This window comes from Microcebus murinus, chromosome 17 (assembly GCF_040939455.1).
Source record: "Microcebus murinus isolate Inina chromosome 17, M.murinus_Inina_mat1.0, whole genome shotgun sequence".
Classification (NCBI taxonomy): domain Eukaryota; kingdom Metazoa; phylum Chordata; class Mammalia; order Primates; family Cheirogaleidae; genus Microcebus; species Microcebus murinus.
Genome location: NC_134120.1, coordinates 22,029,318 through 22,048,037, shown reverse-complemented (window position 1 = coordinate 22,048,037; position 18,720 = coordinate 22,029,318).

Below are 18,720 nucleotides of genomic sequence, written 5' to 3'. Positions count from 1 at the left end.
TGTCTTGCCTGACTTTAGGGCCATTTTGTTCCTTGAGATGTGAGTTTCGTCCCATGAAACTGCATTAAGAACTTCACGAAGACCACTGAAAAGCCTTCCAGATGTTGGCACTTGAGATCTTGGAGTTCAAGTTACTTAGTCTCCACTGACGTCTCTCTCTTGTTCTGCACGTCCTCAGCTAACCAGTATGCGAACATCCTGTGCCTTGGTGTCTCTTGGCATCTGGTGGCACACATGAGAACGACAATGTGGCTGGGTTCCGAGGCCAATCTGTGGTCAGGAGACCCAACACAGCCCTCCAGGGGGCTGAGCCCGTGTCTTAAGTCTCCCCGACAGGATGTCCTCACACAAGTGTATGGCTTAGAGCAAGACCTCGTCTTCAACAACTGCGTCATCCTCTGTCTCCAAGAACTGCTAACAAGGACACAACAAGGATTTACATCTTCTCCGTTGTAATTCACAAGCTCAACACTGTAAGATAGAGTTTTACGTGACTGAGAAATTCAGAAACAAGGATGCTGTGAGCCTCTCCCGTCTCCAGCATGATGCCTCATCCTGGGATTTGGGACAGTCACTGTGGTTGCCCATTCAAACGATAATTTCATTTCAATACTCTTTTCTCTTATCCACTCCCTTCCTAGAGGCTGAAAAATTTTCTTCCCCAGCCTTCCTTAAGAGTACTCCACAGCCAAGCTCAATGAGATAGAAAGGGCTGTTTCCTGAGAAGCTTCTCAATACTCAAGTTAAAAGGGCTTCATGAGAAGAAAACCTTTACTCTCAGCTTCCTGCTTTTAAATATGGATGCGATGCACAGCAACCATCTTGAGATCATGAGGCAATAAGCCAAAGACAAAAGGTGGAACAGAGGAGTGAAAAAGAGGGATAGAAAGGGCCCATGATGACAGCATTAAGCTGCTGAACCAGCCCTAGAACTCCCTACATTCAGACTTTTGTTAAGAAAGCAATAAACATCCTTATGATTAAACCAGTTGGTTTTCAGTAACAAGTTTTACCACAGCTACAGGCAGCCCAGCGAACAAAGGGTTTATTTGAACGTCCCTGAGTCCCCTGCAATCTTGCTCTGCTTCATTGCTGCACCCATTGCAGTTTGGTAGCCTCTTGGTGCAGACTTGCTGTTCTGTTCTCTAACAGCTACAGCTGGAGAACTTTGTTACATGCCTGTGACCACCCAGCTGCCCCCAGGGGCTTATTTCTGCCCAATATTATGCCTTTTATTACATAGAGCCTGGCTTTTCCTATAGCCAAATGAGCAAAAGTTTCAAACCACAGTAGACTCTATATATGGCCATGTGTTGCCTCTCACCTCCTCCGGCCACCCAGGGAAACCTTCTTGTGCTATTTATTGTGACTTTAACCTAGAGCTCTCTAGCCATCCATCTCTCTAGTCTATTTTTTGAAATGTATACTGGACACTTGCCCACCCTCAGGAACAACCTCATTTTTCCTTTTACAAGTCCCCCTCCTGGCTTAAATATCTGCCCTTATCTCTTGCCTTTGCATGCTGGGAGAAGGTAGACATCTCTCCAGAGATAGTTCCAACTGCAAGCCCCGTCTCCCCCAGCATGAGGGGAAGGAGCGGCTTTGGTGACAGAGAGAACACGAGCCCATGTCGCAGGCCCAGCCCAGAGGCCTGGACCTGAACTGTGGCTCGTCTATACTAAGTGGTAGTACGGCAAGAAAACTTTTTCTGTACTCTCCTGTATACTCTCTGGCGAGAGCTTTTAGAAGTAAAATTGACAAAAGATAAATAAGAGAAAAACAGTTTATTAACATATGTGGTTGGAACTTGGGCTTATAAGCGTCTTAACAAAGAACAATAAAATTATAAAGAAGTGACAAGACAAAGGAAAAGGAGTTTAGGCTGTACGGAGTGGCTAACCCCACAGTAAGGTAAATACATGAGGGAAACTAATGGAAGATAATGGTTATTTTAGTAAGGTTTGCTATGTAGATTTCAATGGGAGCTCTTTCTGGGCTACAAGTCTAAAGATGTCTCTGCCTGCTTCTAGGCAAACAGAGGGGAGGGCAGAGAATTGTTTTTGGGTTTTATTCCCCCTCGAGTCTGCTATTTCTCAATTGTGTTCAGCTCAAAATAATCCTTATGCCAAAGTGCCATATTTTGAGGTGGCATATTTTGATCCCCTTTAGCTGTAAGTATAAAATACACACAAATTTCAAAGACTTAATACCCCCCAAAAGTCAAATGTCTCATTTATAATTTTTATATTGATTACATGTTGAAATGATAATATTTTGATATTTTGTCTTAAATAAAATATATTACAACTAACTTATCCTGTCTCTTTTTAATGTGGCAGGGTAATTCAAAAATTTTAAATCGCCCATGTGGCCGAATTATACTGCTATTGGACAGCAGAGTTCTAGAATGCTGTGACAGGCTGACTACAGCCTTAATCCCTTTACCATGATACTTCCTTTCAGTGGGGTCTTTATCTTCTGCAACTAAAGGAGTGGCTCTTACAGCTGAACTCCAGGCCTCATCTAGTCTTTGTGGGCAGGTCTCATTCACATCAATCACAAAAGTGTTGGGTTCTTAAAGATTGTTTACAAAGTCATGAAAATAGCCCTAAACAAAAAAAGTGATGTTTATTAGACAGATATAATAGTGTCTCTTGAAATCAGAGGGCAAGAAGCAGAAATGGGGCCTCATGAGGAACTGCCCTTAAACTCCAGGGAAGCTAAGGCCAAGGTTCTTCTGTCCACTGCCCTCTGCTAAGAGGGTTTATTATCTTGTCTCTTAGTCCAAACGCTTTCATTTCACTTGAAGCCCTGAACCTAAACGTCCTTCTGCTCCATCTGAGTTTAGCAGAATCAATCACTGAAGTCACCAGAACAGAGTGGGAACATCAAGATGACCCGCTTACCAGATTACAGGTCATTTATTTTATCTCCACTGGTGCCAGACATTGCATTTTACATTTGAGTCACATGGATCTAAGCTGTGATTTATTTATTAGACTTGACAATGAGATCAGTCTGTCTTGTGCATGCAGAGGAAATTTTAGTCTGATTCTGAAAGTCGAAGGAGCTGCCGCCAAGATGTTAGCTGATTTAATGCGGTGGTGGGGTGGGGGAGGCTTTTGACTCCGCTGGAGCTCGGCTCTCTGCTTGCAAAATTAGGTCAAAAGGGATGGGATGCCCCTGCAATAACTCATAATTATGGAGATCTGCATATATGGAGGATTGTGGAAATCAAACTTCATTTCTTAAAAACCAAATGGCCCTTGGTCAGACAGCCAGGGCTAGACCTCTTGTGAGAGTGGCAGACGTCCCCCCAGATGGAGTGATTGGCGACCCCTGACCCTTGCTCCCACTCCAGTCTGTCCCAGGGTGCCACCTCTCACCCATCACATCACTCCATTGAGATCACGTACAACCACGTTACCTGGAAATGTTAGGTAGATAATTCGGATCTCTGGCTCTTCTTGGGACAAGGGTTCCTGCTTTGTTGCTGTTTCTAGCAATTGCTCCACCTGGGAAGGCTAAAATGTGGGCACCCCATTTTGCCGTTGCCCTTCCCTTAATCCTGTCCCGGGCAACTGCTACACCTGGGGAAGGAGGGCATGCGTTAGCAACCTGGAAATTCTCCAACTCAGGCATAATAGGCTTTAGAAAGTGACCTGGAGTAACCTAATGGTAGTTAATATGCCATTGGCTTGCATCTACATTGTGGTTTACCCTGCCCCTTGCAGGTGAGCGCTCTTAGAGGGAGCACGTGTGTGTAGGCAGATGGAATTTTGAGGACACCTGTTGACCATTTTGGTAACATCCCACACCTGTGGAGAGCCTTTCCCCCCCCCCCCAACCACCACCCCCCAACTGGGCTAATAAAAGGGAACAATCCAAGCATTCAGGAAGAGAGCGGGTCGGTTGGTGTTTGTCTCCACTCGCAGAGGCAGGCCCGTTTTATTCTACGATGCAGAGCTGCTCATGGGAAACCGCTCCCTGCCTGCGGTTGTTCCGTCCCATTGGCCCTACTGGTGACTTTTCCAAGCAAGGGGTCTGAGGACCAGGATAATAGGACTCGCACGTTGGTGCGTCTGGTCATTCTGCCAGGAGCACACCAAGAACCGAGGGCGGCCTGCCACCCTCACGGAAGGAGCACCGCGGCTCGCAGGAGATCCTCCGCCCGCTCAGCTAGACCCGGAGCAGGGTCGGAGAGAAACGCACCCGCGTCAGGCTGGTTTTGATGAGACTGGCAGGAAACGTGGGAGCCTGCGACAGACTCTCTTCAAGGAAGAGAGATAAAAAGCAAAAACAAGACAGGTGGTAGAATCACTGACGGCTGGAGCTAGCAGTTGAACCGGACTGGAATGAAGGGGCCGACTTCTGCAGAGGCAGCTGAGGAAGGGGCCTTTGGAAAAAGTTTGTTTACTGGACACAATCTGAAAACCTCCCAGGGAGGGGTCCCGCCCTGGGCCAGCGACGCACAGGAAGCGGAGACTAAGGATGGTGGAGCTGGGGGAGGAGGACGCTGTACCGGACCCTGGCCCCTCCGTTTGATGGAACTTCGTCCCCACAGTGAGCATTTTGCGTTTCGGGCGGGGCCTCCCTGGGCCGGCTGCTTCCTCGCCTCGTGCCGTTAGTGGATCTTTTCTTGGGGCTGAAGCCAGAGTTGTTAATTTCTCCTTTCAAAAATCGTATTGCCACCTCTCCCAGGCCTAATAGCCCGAGAGCTAAGCCAGGCTTGTGCTATCAAGAGCAATGCGGATAGCATGTCTTTGGCTCTTCTACAGTCTGTGTTTAAAATGCTTAATCAGGAGGCCATTGGGCTGAGACAGTGGCAGTGCCTGGGGTCCCTATGTCAGCAGCCTTGCTAGTAAAATGAAAGCTGAGCTTGATCAGAAACTGCCAACTCCAAGCAGGGACATTCCACAGATCATACCCAAACAAGGCAAGCTCCTGGCTGTTGTCAATCAAGTAATTTCTTTCCTTTGCTTCCACTTTCAGCCTGTAAAAGCCTCTGTCCGTGCTGCTGACGTGGAAATGCTCTGAACTTCCTGGTTCTGAGTGATGCCCAATTCATGAATTGTTCTTTGCTCAAATAACCTCGAAGTTTAATTTGTTTAAAGTTTTGCTTTTAGCACCTGATGTTACAGCTAGTTCCTTCTCCCATAATTCCTGAAGTCACTAAGGGGTGCCTCACCTGCACACCCAAGAAACCAGCCTGGCGACCCGTGTCTGCAGTCAGCTCAGCTCTGAGACCACTAGGCCTGGTGTCCATGTGGCAGCTGCCACAACCGCGGGAAAGTAACAGTGAAACCCCACTCAGAGCCCCTTGCCCAGCTGCCAGAGGCTCTCCTGAGTTATAAAAAGATTGCCATTGTCCCTTTCCCTGCCTCTCCCTGCAGCTTCAAGGCTCTCTTCTCTTAGACAAAGAGGGAGGGAAGGGCTCTGTTCCCTCAGGCAAATGGACTAGCAGGACCCTCCTGCTTCCCCCAAGCAAGCCCAGCCCTGCCTCCCTCTCCTGGGGCTCTTGCCAGAGCCCCTGCTGTGTAAGTGAGAAACAGGTCACTACTTGGCTTTTCTAGAAAGTCTATTGACTTAAAAGAGGGGGAGGAGGTGGGGAGCCTGCTGGGGTTATAGGATTAGGCTCTGTGGAGCTGCTGTTAAAGTTTTATGAGCCCGGCCTGCCCGCCAGCACTCTACTCCCCTCAGAAGGCCACGCAGGAGTCCAGCCAACCAGCCAGAGCAGATCCTAACACCTCCGGCTGATTGCTGGGGGACCTCTAAGTTGCTTTGTGTAATCTCTTCTCTTCTCACACCGCTCTGTGTGCCTCTGGCCCAAATCCCTCACCTGGTGTCTGCCCATCCCTTGTTCTCTTACCGGCTTCAGCCAGTGCATTTGCACAAACTACTGGCAGGATGACAGATCGGCCATCAGTATTCATGACCTGGAATCCCAGGAATGGAGTGGGGAGGAGGAGGGGGGCCCAGGTAGGCTGGGCTGATGCGTCAGAATCAAGCTCTGAATTCTCTGCTCCTGGGCGCTGGCCTCAGCCCCGCCTGCACGTGCTGGCTGGCGCCCAGGTGCTGCCCATCTGCCCAAGGCTGCCCGGCCTTCACCATGTGACTTAGCAACAGGTTACCGACAAGGTGAAGGACCGAGGAGGAGGATTACCTTGGGGCATTTGTGCTGAGATCAAGATCAGAACCCAGGGCCTGGAGGGATTTCCACCTGAAGAAATTTGTTTACTAGGTAACTGGTAGCCCCCTCCATTGCCCAGGTCACCACACTGCAGGCCTGCTGCCAGGCTGGAAACCTCCAGGGCCCTAGTTCCCATTCACGACATCACCCCTTGATCCAAAGGCGAGAGTGATGGCAAGAAAGACTTGGGAGGAAGAACTGGTCCATTGTCCCTTACCTTACCCCCCACCCCAGGCCACCACCTGCTCCACTACTGGCAGGGCAGCAGGTGACCTCACCTGGAAAGTCTGTTTTTAACGGTCTGTTTACATGGCCTGCAGCTCTAGAGGTTTAAGGGGAACCAAAACAAGTGACAAGTTAATACCAGTCAGACTGGGATTTGGCGATGACAGACCCTCACTTGTCGGGGGACTCAATTTTAATGGCTGTGCTTCCAGTCCAGGGGGACTCTGAGAATAACATTGCTGAGTGTGGAGTGTTGTGTGTGAAGATTATAAAGCAGAAAGGTTTTTCACATGATCTATAAATCTGTAAATAGACTCTACCCTCTGTAAGACGGAAGCTAAATACATTCACTTTGGGGGCCGAATAAGGTGCAGAGAAAAATTGGGCTCTTCTAAGTGGAAACCACCAGCAGAAGTCCAGGGAAGTGAGTAGGGTGTCCCTCCAGAAAGGCGAGGAGCCAAGAAAGGACTCTTGCAGGCTGCCACTGTCACTCTCTACACCATGACAAACACTGAGATGAAACAGCCTCAGAGAGTGGTCACTCTGTTTGCCCCGGAAGCACCTGCCCTGAGGCTGCATCACCTGTCCAGAGGGGATCCTTGACCTTTCTGTAACCCCCTCCCCAGCTCCTTCCTGGGGAGGGAGGAGGGTGTGTAGAAGAAACAACCACACAGTAGTCTCTACCTTTGCTGCTGTTTTGTTCCTAACCACCCTTGGGGAGGTGAGGGAAGAATGCCAACTATGAAGGAAAGTTAAGCAGTTTTCATTAGGGCTTTTAAAAGCAAACCCCAACACACTGAACAGAGGGGGAAATGGTTGGAAATTGTGGGAGGAGGTGTGTTGTTTTTTCGATGCCTCAGGAAGCTAAGAAGGTGCTGGAAAGGCCCCACTGAGCCCAATCAAGGGGAGGGGTGGGGGAGACGAGAGGGCCAGTCCTCAGGGATAGGCCAGCAAGTGGCCTCTGTTCAGCCGAGAGGGGTGTAAGGACAGAGCTGGAGACTCTGGACCATCCACCTGCAGCGATGGCACCGGGAGGGGCTCTGGCCAACACCTGTGACATCCAGGGAGGCCAGGGTAAGGGAAGCGGGGCTTGGTCTCCTGGCCAGAAGATGTGAGACTAAATGAGGAGTCCAGGTTGACACTAGGCTTGGGGCAGAGGAAGGGGGAGTGGCCTCACCTGGCGAGGTGGCTTTGGGGAAGCAGACACATGGTGAAGAAGGGTGCTATCAGCTGAATGTTTGTATCCCCCCGAAAATTCATATATTAAAATCCTAACCCCCAAGGTGATGGCATTAGGAGGTGAGGTCTTTGGGAGGTGATTAGGTCACAAAGAGCCCTCGTGAATGAAATTAGTGCCCTTAAAAAGGAGGCCTGAGAGAGAACCCCGGCCCCTTCCAATATGAGCACCTTTTTGCTGTGTCCTATCTAGGAGCCAGAAAGTGGGCCTCCCAGATACCAAATCTGCCTTGACCTTGGACTTCCCAGCCTCCAGCACTGCAAGGAATCGGCTTCTGTGGTGTACAAGCCACCCAGTCTGTAGTATTTTGTTACAGCAGCCTAAATAGACTAAGACAAAGGTTTACATGTGTACAGTAGTGAGAAGACCACCGGCCCAGGAGACAGTGGGGCCTTAGACCCTGACCGTGGACCAGTCCTTAGCCTATCCACACACATCAGGAGTGTGGACAGGGTCTTGTCTACTTCTCACAATTGAGCCACTCTGGCTGGATGATGGTCTAGAATGCAACATGGTACAAAGCCCTACACAGGTGCACAGTGGAAGGATTACTTACAAAGACGTTAAGGTGGGCACACCTGGGTGGATGGCTCCAGACACCCACAAGGGGTTTCCTGTTGGCAAGTCTCCATGGCAACAAGAGCCCCAGGTAGGACCAGACACAAGGTAACACGACAGCCTGCTGATGAAGTGCCCCTGTGGGCCGGCACAGCCTGTGGAGCTGGGATGCAGCCACAGACAAAACTGACCCCTCCTGCCCTAAAGGAACTCGCAGTCAGGCGAGGGGGGTCAGAAGCCACCCACCACGGCTGCTGTTGTGCATACCGCAAGCACCGCCAGGCGAACACGGGCGGAGCACCAAGCCGCTGCCTCACCTGGGGACTCTGATGCCTTCCATCTGCCACTTCTGGGAAGCCACGAACCCCAAATTGGATCAAACGCCTGGTGATGGAATTACCAGGAAGTGCAAGGCGTACAAGGGCGGGGAGGGGGCCGAGCGTGGAGGAGGCGGCAGCAGCTGCCGAGGCTGGGAGGAGAGGATAATGAGATCAGGCCCTGCCCAGCGAGGCCGGGAGAAGCATCCCGTCTCGAGTCGGCTGACCACCTGGTCTGGGCAGGAAGGGGCAGGCATCGGTCCCCATGGCCCTGAACACAGGTGAGACCTGCTTCTGAGCCAAGTTGATCGCATCTCATCCTTCCCCTCCTCCCCACATGCTTGCTCCTCCCCAGCTGAGTTCTGAACCGGTCAGCCTCGTAGGTAGGGTCTGTGGGATAGGACTCGAGGGCTGAAACATAAAAAAACCCCCACCCACCCACAGAGTGGGGAAGGAAGTTCCACCGTTAGAGATGTTTCCCCTTTGAGATGCTTGTCACCTGTCAAAAAGTGCCCTTGGAAACCCGGGTGTGAATGAGCTCATCGTAAGGAAGGAGAAACTCTAAGTGCACAGGTCTTGTTGGGGGGCCCTGGAGAAGGAGAGAAGATGCCCCGAGAGTGATGGAGAGAGAGCCCACCCTGAAGTTCAAGGACTGGGGACAAGGGAGGGAGGGAATCGGGTGGAAGAGAAGCAGGGAAGGGGGAACGGTGACATCTGCTCTCTTCTTACTTCGTCTGGCACAAGCTACCCAGGGACTTGTTTTCCTCTGAATTAGGATGTTACTCAATTTGGTTTTTGTGTCCTTACCCCAGGAGCCATTTGTCCTAATGAGTGTCTCTAACAGCCACTCCCCAGCTGCCCATCTGCCCATCTGGAGGCCAAGAACAGACACGTGCAGAACACACCCACGGGGTGGCGAAGCTAGAGGTTCTGGAAAGAAGAAGGGAGAAGTCTGTGCCAGTCCCCTCTCACTCCAGCACTTTCTCCAACAGCTGGGGCTTGGCTCTTCCCGGCACTGTTAGTCCAGAAAGGACCACTCTTACCTCCAAAACCCTGACCCATAGACTTGACCCATGCGGCCAAACTGCCATCAGATTCAGGGAAGGAACTAACTGAGCAGGAACAGATGGAGTTTGGGAGAAAGAGGTGCTGAGTTTATAAAAGTTGCAGCCATGGGTTGAATTTGATCCTCAGCCCTCATGGTTCCAGCTGACATGGACTGTAAGAAATGGGGACACGTGGAGCCCAGAAGATAATTGGTGATTCAGCAAGTGTCGACTGAAACTGTTCCCATCACTCCAAGCTCAGGTCAGACCGCTCAACTCCTGTGCATTCATTTTCTGAGCTGCAAAATCAAGACAATTAAAAATCAATTATTTCCCCAGTGAACAAATTTGGAGGGAGGGTCTACTTTACCCTAGGGACCGGCTGGGGAGACAGAGATAAATATGGCAGCCCAAGAGCAAATAAAGGCAACCAATACTGCCTTCCCTGTTGAGAGGATTTCAGAGCTGGCAGGGCGACCAGCACCTGTGACCTCAACACAGCCCCAAGAGGGAGGTGGGACAATCCCAGGTGAGGGCTCCGAGGGCGGGAGTTTGAGGATCTCTCCGTGACTTCTCGGTGGGTCCATGGCTGGGCTGTCATGCGAGACCCCGGGGTTGGAACCCACACAGCCCAGAGCCCTGGAGGAAGCCTGTGCCTGGTGGGGACAGGCGAGGCAAGTTCTGCTGCCATGCTTCCATTTGTCTCGTGCCTCCCCAAACTCACTCTTTGTTCTCCTTTCTTGGCTGGTCAGAGCCTAAGGAAGCACCCAATAGCTAGTGAGACCCCAAGCGTTGAGGACAATGCTGATCCCTTGGATAAAGGGATAAAAGGAACTTGCTTCCTGAAACCAGGAGTTTGGGGTAGGGGAGTAGCCCCAGGACTTCAGGACGCTCCTGGTAACTCCCACGAATGGTCCTTCCCTAACAGACAAAGTCAGGCAGAGCCACAATGACTGCTTCCACCTTGTTGAGTGTTGGTACAGATTCATTCAACAACTGTCTTGAGCACCTATATGCCGGTTACTCTGAGTAACTGTTACTAGCATTATGCATTAGCAAATCCCCATGGAAAGGTAAAAGACTGCAGGCATCTGTGGAGATGTCTGCACAGATCATTCATAAGGAGGTTCTTTGCTGGCCTATAAACAAGGACATGCCAATCAAAGCTTTAGGTCTGCAGGCTAAATCAAGCTCCTAAAACTAAAGTCTGTTCAATTCCACACTGATAATGTTGATTCCAAGCTTATCTTCCAAGGTTCAAAACAGAGACAAGATAAAATCAATCATTCTTCCACCCACCCAGAGATATCTACATAATTGATTTTTCCTTTACTCCCTTTTTCTCTTCAAACTTTCATCTTATATAAAGTACAGATTTCCTGGGCACTAATTAGAGCCTCACAAGAATGTAACATTTGCTTCACTGCCCACCCCTCTTCGATTTCTCTTTATGTCTTCTCCACTTTAAATACTGAAGTTACCAAATCCCTCTTTGGAAAAAAAAACAGTCTCAGATGCATTTGTGGCTTATGTTTTTCCCAGGCACATCCTCAAACTTTGGCTCAATAAACCTCCATTGAGATCTTTTCTCGGTCACATATTTGGGTTGTCACATACTATACAGACTTTCAGGCTTCTGCAGAACATCGTAGAACATATTTCCCTTGGATGAGAGGGGGACTAACTGTATTTATCACTCTTTTGAAGAACCTACTTTTCAGATAATTAGAAATCTAGTAAATTAGTCTTATGAAAATAGTGAGGAAGTTCTTTTAAACGTGCCAATGCTATTTGTGGACTAGGGTTCTCTTGCAATTTTCAGCTTAAATTTTAAATTGGTTTATCAGTATTCTAATAAGCTTAATTCTCCAAATATTTTTGGATTCTGCTTGCGTCCTACCTCACGTCCTTCAGCCCATCTTTTGCTTTAAGCGCTCCTGTAGGAACCAGCTTCACACAGATGGCCTGCCAGCACCTCTCATCCTGTCCCTTGCTTTATGCCTTCGTCCTGATTCTCAGACGCTGTGGCAAAGGACCCCTCAAGAACTACTCCGCATTCACACGCGCAGAGTTCCCTGCACCCCTGATCAAGATGCACGACCTGCCACAAGCCGCCTCCCAGCTCTGCTTTCTAGAGGGAATGCTGGCTAAGACAAATACTAATAGGCACAAATTATTCCCAGATTTTACATGATGGGTTTGATACTATAGGTTCGATTGCTTCATAATCTCTAATCTCAGTCTCTTTGTAATCTCTATTCTCAATTCTACATCATCACCAGGGTTAAAAGACTCACTAGAGCTGCCAGAACAAAGGACCACGACTGGGTGGCTTCAAACAACTGAAATGTATTCTGTCCCAGTCCTAGAGGCTGGAGGTCTGAAATCAAGGTGTCAGCAGGCCATACTCCCTCCGGGACTCTGGCAAACTGTTTCCTTGCCTTGTCCTCCATTTCAGTGGTGGCCAGCAATCCTTAGCATTCCTTGGCTTGCAGCTGCATCAGGCCAATCTCTGCCTCCGTCTTTATATCCTGTTTCCCGTGTGTGTCTGTGTTCAAATTTCCCCCTTTTATAAGGATACCACTCATATCGGATTAGGGGGTTATCTGCAAAGATCGTCTTGTCAAATAAGATCACATGCTGCAGTGCTGGGGATTAGAATGTCGATTTATCTTTTTAGGGGAACAAAAAACCCATAATACTAAGGGAACAATTAAGTAATTCTAATCAATTACAGGATTTTCAAGCAAACTCTCAGGGTTCCTGTCAGCTGGCCATTTTGCAAATTGACCAGAGATTCTGGCAGGATTTGAGATCAGAAACTGAGTCTCTAGGACAAGAAGATACAAAGCCATCTTCCATGGTTACCATACCAAGGGGAATCTAAGTCTCTGCCTTACAAATGGAATTGTGGAAACAGATTATAAACTACAAATTCCTTTTTTTTTTTTTTTTTGAGACAGAGTCTTGTTCTGTCACAAGAGCTAGAGTGCCACGGCATCAGACTAACAGCAGCCTCAAATTCCTGGGTTCAGGTGATCCTTCTGCCTCAGCCTCTTGAGTAGCTGGGACTACAAGCATGTGCCACCACGCCCAGCTAATTTTTTCTATTTTTAGTTGCCTGGCTAATTTTTATTTCTATTTTTTAGTAGAGATGGGGTCTTGCTCTTGCTGGTCTTGAACTCCTGACCTCAAGCAATCCTCCTGCCTCTGCCTCCCAGAATGCTGGGATTGCAGGTGTGAGCCACAACGCCCACCTATGTAAACTGTAAATTCTTGATTCAGCCTTGTGTAGAAAATGTGTGGGGAACAGAATCCCCAAGGCCTGGTTAGCAATTGCTCAGAAAGAACCATGAAAAAGTGAGAGACTGTTGATACAAGTGCTTTAGAAAAACGAGTCCTGAGGTAGCCAGAAACTTTTCTTAGGAAGAAAAGGAAAATAACACTGAATATTTATACAACTGTGAAAAAATAATGTAAGCTACTTCTAGCCACATTCTGTATCTTGTCATCAGAGTTGAAATCCTGTCTAGTTTGCTAAAAAGTACAAAGAGCTTTGCTGTAATATTGAAAGTTTTATTTTTATAGTTCCAAAGATTTTGACTTTGACATTAATCTCAAAACTGATATGTTTGTTTTATGTGACTACATTAGAGAGCATGTTTATTGTAGAAAACAGTGTCAGTTCAAGTTCTAAGCGACATTGTCGCAGGAAGTTGATTTTTCCCAATAGCCTTGTTGACAAATTAACTCACTATGACATCACTTGCCTGGCTCAAATTAACTCGCATGAAAGGACCAAACTGATTTTCTTAACATTAGGAACTTAGATAAAAGAATATTTCTTCTTGCAACATGCATTCATTTGTAAAGTGGTTCTAACAGATTAACCTTAAACTCATTTGACAGGGTGATGTTCCTGATGAAAGTGCTTGAATTCAAGCTACACATTACCTCATTCTTAATTAGAATGACCATGTACCTGACCCAGAGCCAGGCTGGCAGCCACTGGATGGGATTGGACTATCTATTTACTTGATTCTACTGTGAATTCTTTTCATGTTCTCCCCACAATCTATGAATCCATTTAAATTCATCAAAATGACACTTGACGTATGAATGACAAGACAGAGGTCAACTTCACAAAAAAATATTGGATGGACACCTACTTTCACTATTGCCATAAAAAATTTCCAGGTGGAAAATAAGTAATGAACTGAGAAGTCTGATCCTTCCAGATGCATAGTAAAAACCCTTAAAAGAAAATCAGAGGATCTTTGGTAAAATATTGTACATTCCAGATTTTTTTTATATTAAGAGGAAAACAATTATATCAAAATAAATGATAATAAGCGAATGCACCAGAATGCTTCATGCTTCTAGAACACTTCGCACCAAAGCCTCCTCTCCCTGGTCTTTGGGAAGCAATGAAGCTGCGTGTTAGATTCCGGCTGAGCAGGGCAGATGATGGCCAAGTTCATGTGAGTTATCCAGGCTGTCTCCTCTGGCCCTCCGACGGGTACTGCAGAACTGCGAAGAAGGCCCCCGGCTTCTGTTTTATTCTTCAATGGTGAAACACAAAGTGCTTCTTAGTTTCTGAGACATGAACCCAAACGAGTCAAAAGATCAAGCAGGGGGAAAGAGTGGGCACTTGGGAGACACAGAAAAACCACAGGAGATGCCAGTGGCCAGTGGTACAGGCTGGGAATTGGGCAATAAACCAGTCCACGAAGATGAATCATGTCCCCTGATTTCTTTAGAACAAGGCAGAGTCTACACAAACACATCAATACACATGGAAGCACAAGGGGGTTCAGGAGACCTGCCACCTCTCTGGGGTGTTCTGTTCTCTCTGGTTTGCCTTCTCTTTTCCCATCGTGCCTTTCTGGAAGGAAGCACATGGCCTCCACCAGCAAGGGCTGTCTGGAGGCCAAGAGTCTGGATTGGGAGGCCCCCGTGTCTCCAGGCTTGGGTGTGGGGACCCTATTCTTGGGTCTGGCACAGACCACCTTCCCATTTGGTTGGTTCTGGAAGCTTCTCAGAGCACCTGGGCTTCATCCCCCAAACCAGCCAGAGGCCCTTAGGCCTTTTAAGTCAAACAACACTCAACTGACCTCCAACTAGGGGAGCAGAGCTCTCGGGCTACCCAAGGCACCCTACTCCCACCCCTTCCCCTCCCTTCCTGTTCCTGGTGGCCGTCCTAGACCCAACAAAAGGACCATTGCCCCTCCCTGTCACATTTAATTCTGCTGCTTCCAGCATGACTAAAAATTTCTCCTGCTCTCTCTCATCTGCTCTGACACCCAGCCGTGGGCTCAAGGCTGCATGGTCTGAATGCTTGTGTTGCCCCAAAATTCATACTAACCCACACACACACAACCCAAGGTGATATTAAGAGGTGTGGCCTTTGGGAGGTGATTAGGTCAGGAGGGCTCCACTCTCATGAGTGGGATTAGCCCTTATAAAAGAGGCCTGAAGAGGACTTTGTTCTCCCCTTCTGCCGTGTGAGGACACATCTATGAGGAACAGGAACAAGACCCTAACAAGACACCGAGTCTGCCTGCACCTTGATCTTGGGCTTCTCCGACTTCAGAACTGTGATCAATAAATGCTTATTTTTTATAAATTACTCAGGCTAAGGTATTTTGTTATAACAGCCCAAATGGACTCAGACAAAGGCTAATGCATTACCCACTGTCAGGACTGGTCAAGGACTTGCTAGGCACCATGGGGGGCTACAAGCTGTCACATTCTTTACAAGAGTCCTGCTGTCATGGCCTCTGTGCCGCCATCTAGGTTAACTCACGTGGCCTGCTGATGTCAGAACAGGCACTAAGAGATGAAATTCAGGTCACCCCTTGGTTTCAGCACATTCTTCCCAACACATGTTATCCCTAAGGAATCTCATTCTGTTCAAAGGCCATCTCCAGTTTTTGAAATACAGGAATATGTCTTCATCCCTCTCACCTTGGGAAATACCAGAAAAAACAGTCATATCCGTTTAAGTTGGAATCTTACCACGCTCAGGCATGGCCGTGATGGGAAGGTGGCCTTGCCCTGTCTTCTTCCTGACTGTCTGAGCCCCTGGATCCCTTCTTATGACCCACACTGAGTGGCTTAGTGGGTGGGAAAACAGCCACAACAGCGGCAATGCCACTAGCCGCCAGCCAACAGCCAGGACAACTATGCTGGTTGCTGAGCACAGAGGAGCCAGGTGGCAACAGTGGTGTGATTGACGAAGTCACCACATCCTATAACAAAGATGGCCATAAATTCATGGAACTATAAGCAATAACAATTATAGTCAACATTTATTGTCTATCCACTGTGTCTAATGTAGTTCCAGCGCTTTCTCTTGGTTTAGCAACTTTAGACCTCATCTATGGACTTAGCACCGTATATAAAAATTTGAGATCTTGTACCAAATCCCTTTCTGCTCCTTCCATCCCCATGAAGTTATGATTTTGAATTAACCCATATGTAGAATGTATCACTCTGTTTATTATTGAGCTACGAAGTAGCCTATGATTGTGTTTGCTTTCTTATAGTTTGTTTTTCCTGGGGTTAGTTACTACCTCTTTTTTTATTCTGATTATTTTCTTAAACCTATGGCTTTAAGTCCTCCCACAAACTCCAACAGCTCTGTAAAATATCTCTCGATCGAGACGTGTAAACTGTCAGCCTGTCGGATAATCTGTCTGTTGCATTTTCCCCTTGGGTTTCTATCCTGGAGCTGGTGCATAGATGCCATCCACACCGTCACCCTCCTCCTCTGTCAGGAGTCAGATTCCAGGATTACTGGGTCACACTGGCTTTGTTTTACTTGCTAATTTTGATGAACATATCCTCTCCCCCCCCCACATATTTATTGTAGCACTATTCACAACAGCAAAGATATGAAATCAACCTAAGTGTCTATCAAAATATGAATGTGTGTGTGTATTTAATGGAATACTATTCGGCCGTAAAAAGAATGAAATCCTGTCATTTGCAGCAATGTGGGTGGAACCAGATAGCATTATATCAAGTGAAATAAGCCAGGCAGGGAAAGACAAATATAACATGTTCTCACTCCTATGTGGGAACTAAAAAAGTTGACCTCACGGAGGTAGAGAGTAGAATAACAGTTCCCAGAGGCTGGGAAGGAGAGGGAGGGATGAATGGGTGCGAACATACATAGTTGGCTAGAACGAATAAGGTCTAATGTCTGATAGCACAATGGGATGACTATAGTTAACAACAATGTGTTATATATTTCAAAATAGCTAGAAGAGAAGACTCGGAATGTTCCCAACACATAGAAATGATAAATATTTAAGGTGGTGGATACCCTAAATACCCTGACTTGATCATGACACATTCTATGCATGTAGCAAATGTCACGTGTACCCCATAAATATATACAAATATTATGTATCAATAAAAAATACTGATAGGTTTCAAGTCTATTTCTAGTCAATCCTATGTACTAATAACTCAAACTCAGAACCCTTGACTAGTTTTAGCCTGTGGTCTAGCACTGAACCTGGAAGCTTCCATTTTTCAGCAGTTTACTTTGGCCTTGGTGTTCTATTCTCCTCTCTAGCCCTCAGTTTAATAGTGTTTCACTTTTGAATAAGTCAGACCTGCATGCTTGGGTGCCCAGGCTTGGAAATTACGGTTCTTACACCAGGCTGCATCTCAGCTGCATCCCCATGAGGAAAGAGACTTTACCTTTTGTCTAGTGGAGGCTCATTTACAGGAATGACCTTGAGGACTGTGTAGTAAAAGGATATAAGGAGCTATTTTAGAAAGGGAAATATAAAATCAGATGTATGGGTCCCTTTAATATGGGATAAGCTTTTCATTAAAAGAGAAACTGTAGCACAAATCATCAACACCGACAGGACTTTGTTATTTAGTGTCACAAGTCCCTCTGGAGAACAGGGTTAGGAGATAGACAATATTTACAACTCAGAAGAGCCCAATGAAAAACCAATTTGCGCGCTAATCAGATTGACACACGGTCTCAAGAAAGACAATTTAATTATGTTCTGTTCAAAAGACATCTTTCTTTGTGTTTTCCTGCAACTCAAAGCAAAAAGATAAGAACTCTTGCTAGCAAATTGTTTCATTCCAGAACCATTGTTTACCCATCCGAAACATAAAGTCTAATATTTGTGTCCATGTCAGGATTTGTAAAACACAGTTTAGATAATTGCGGAAAATCAAAACAGGGTTCATGCAGGGGATAGTGTATTCGTTTTCTACTGCCGTGTAACAAATTGTGGCAAATTTAGCTGCTTAAAACTTCATCTATTTAGGCCGGGCGCTGTGGCTCACGCCTGTAATCCTAGCTCTTGGGAGGCCGAGGCGGGCAGATTGCTCAAGGTCAGGAGTTCAAAACCAGCCTGAGCAAGAGCGAGACCCCGTCTCTACTATAAATAGAAAGAAATTGATTGGCCAACTGATATATATATAAAAAAAATTAGCCGGGCATGGTGGCGCATGCCTGTAGTCCCAGCTACCCGGGAGGCTAAGGCAGAAGGATCACTTGAGCCCAGGAGTTTGAGGTTGCTGTGAGCTAGGCTGACGCCATGGCACTCACTCTAGCCTGGGCAACAAAGCGAGACTCTGTCTCAAAAAAAAAAAACAAAAAAAAAAACTTCATCTATTTATTATTTCATAATTTCTATAGGTCAGGAATCCGGGTACCACTTAACCGGGTCCTCTGCTTAGGGTCACAAGGCTGCAATCAATGTGTTAGCCGGGCTACATTCTCATCTAGGGGTTGGAGTGGGGAAGAATCTGCTTCTAAGCCCATTCTCATTGTCGGCAGAATTCATTTCCTTGAGCTACATGACTGAAGTACCACTGTGTTTGCTTGCTGTCTGCTGGAGGCCACCATCAGACCCTAGAAGTCCCCGGCAGTTCTTAGACTGCTTGCAGTTCCCTTGCTTCTCTGACACGGCCACTTACTTCATCAAGCCAGCAGTGAGAGTCTCTCTGACACCTTTGCCATATTCTGTTGGTTAAAAGCAAGTTATGTGTTCTGCCCACATGGAATGAAGTGCACAGTAGATTGAAAGACTGTGGAGTATCAGGAGTTAGGAAAACCAGGTTTGAATCCCAGTGATACCACCTTCTGGCTGTGTATTCTTGAGCATG